The sequence below is a fragment of the Dendrobium catenatum genome, unplaced genomic scaffold, assembly GCF_001605985.2.
Source record: "Dendrobium catenatum unplaced genomic scaffold, ASM160598v2 fragScaff_scaffold_281, whole genome shotgun sequence".
Classification (NCBI taxonomy): Eukaryota; Viridiplantae; Streptophyta; class Magnoliopsida; order Asparagales; family Orchidaceae; genus Dendrobium; species Dendrobium catenatum.
Window position 1 is genome coordinate 16,465 of NW_021318743.1, and position 2,471 is coordinate 18,935.

Below are 2,471 nucleotides of genomic sequence, written 5' to 3' on the forward strand. Positions count from 1 at the left end.
ACTTAATATCAAGTTTAATGAATATTTATTTTAATTTTATTTTATTGATTTGAAAAGGTTGATTTAATCAATTTATCTGAATTAATGTTGATTTGATTTTAATAGGTTTGAAATGAATTTAATTTAGATTTAATCGAAGTTGTCATTTGTTAAATCAAATTTGCGCCAAGTCAATTTTATTTGAATTTGTGATGATTTAGGTCGAGTCAAAAAGTTGAGTCCATGCTACGGTGTTGGGTATCCACTTAAGGAAAATCCTAAAGACGACGTCTACACTAAACTACGAAGACCTACGTGCTAGAGATTGATTCCGGGTAAATTGACCTCGAATAATGAGGTCAACAATAAAATGTTAATGATATTTTAAAAATGCATTATGTACACAATTAAAAAGAATAATTAGTAACTAAAATGACATGTATATATTTGTGAAAAACAAATCTCTAGACTTTTAGTGACAAAATTAGCAGCCAATTTTCCATTTTGGTGGCTAATATCTAGATTCCTTATTATTTAGAGGCCACACTTACTTTTGGTCGCTAAAAGGTATCTTTAGCGGCCAATTTTTTTTTTGTCTCTAATTTTTTGGTCGCTATTGACCCATTTTCTTGTAGTGAAATTATGAAGAATATTAAATATTTAGAAAATTTATTTTTTTAAAATTACATATGCTTGAGCATTAGTTTTGAATTTTATGTGCATTGGAAGTCTGTGCATTGTACCAAAACCAATTATACATGCTTACTTAAAATCAGTCCCCCCAGATATTTTTTATCGCTCTGCTAGGGTTTGCCATTCGCGGCGTCTCGCCGCTCTCCGGCAGGCGGGAGGGCGGGCTGGCCTCATTTTTCTAGGGAAGTTCTTCCTTGCATCTCTTTTCTTATTTTTGGTCTTGTTTCTTAGATTTTGCTTCTGTTTTTTCTCTCCGGCGTGTGCTGGATGGCTCCGAAACTTGCCGATTCTAGTTTTTTAGTGGTTTCGAGTTCTTCTCGCTCTTTTCTTCAAGCTCTATCTGGATATTCTTCTAGTAATGGTTTTCCTAAACTTAAGGTGTCGTATTTCCGCGGTATGCCATCATTGTGGATTTCGGATGATGAAATCTTGGCTTTGGCTGTGCCTTTTTAATTTTCTCTTGTGGGTTTCTTTCCTTCAAAGAGACCTTCTCTTGATTCTATTAGGAAATTTTCTTCAATCTCAAGCTAAATGGTGAAGTTTCGGTCACCTTGCTGGATTCGTCCCATATTTTGATCAAATTGGAAAATGACCTTGATTATTGTCGCATTTTCTGTCATCGATCTTATCTGGTGTTTGACTGCTTTATGAAGCTCACGAAATGGTCGCCTTCGGTTGATATCGAGGTTGAATCTCCGGTGATCCCTATCTGGGTATCTTTTCCCTCCTTACGGCCGCACCTATTTGCCCCTAAAATTCTCCATGGACTGGCTTCCATTTTTGGCAAACCTCTAAAGATTGATTCGGCCACGTCTTTGGGATCTAGACCGTCTTTAGCTAGGGTGTTAGTTGAGCTTGATATCACTAAATCCTATCCTGATCGTATTTGGTTAGGTTCTGAAAAGCTTGGCTATGTTCAGGATATCGTTATGGATGAATTCCTTTCATTTTGCGTTTCTTGTCGTTGTTTTGGTCATGCGATGGGTGAATGTCGTTCTAAAAATATTGTGTTGGAAACGTCTGTTTTATCTAAAAATGTTGAGCATGATGTTAAATTGGCTGATCATGTTTATGTGGAATCGATTGCTGTGAATCTGGATCTCGGTGATTTTCCTGTTTCTGTTTGTGGGGGACGACCGATACCTGTGGATGGAATTTTCGGGACTGTGGATCCTTTGGCTGCTTTAAATTCGTCAGATACCTTACCCCTTTTGAATGTGTATAATTTGGATAATGCTGTGAATGTTGTGTCTGATGGTCACGCTGGTAATGTCGCTGTGTTATCCCCCGATGCTCCTCTCTTTGTCGCTATGTTTGGTGAATTGCTTGGGCATTAACTCTGGCTTTGATGTTAGTAATCATGTAGATTGGTTGCACGGATCATCTGAATTTCATTCGGAATCCGATCATTCGAATAGTGGTTTTATTTCGACGGAATTTTACGGGGGCTCTGATCCTGGGAATGACTTTACTTTGGTATGTGAGAGACCAATTCGTTCGATTACCTCTCGGGGGAGAGCTCGTGGAAGGGGTCGTAGAAGGCGTTGATTTCTTTTTCTATTTGTCTGTTAAATTTTGATCTTTCGATTTCTGTTGTTTTGTCGATCAGGGCAATGATGAGGCTGGGGCTCGTGTCCTCGTCGTTTTGCTGGTGGCAACCTTTGGTGACTTTCGTAGAGATGGTTGGTTTCGGTGCGCTTTTTTCACCTCATTGGATGGTCCGTGCGAGACGTCAGGGATGCTGGAAGTCTCGGCCGCCTACTGAGCCCATTTTTCATTAAATTTTCATTGTATTGCTC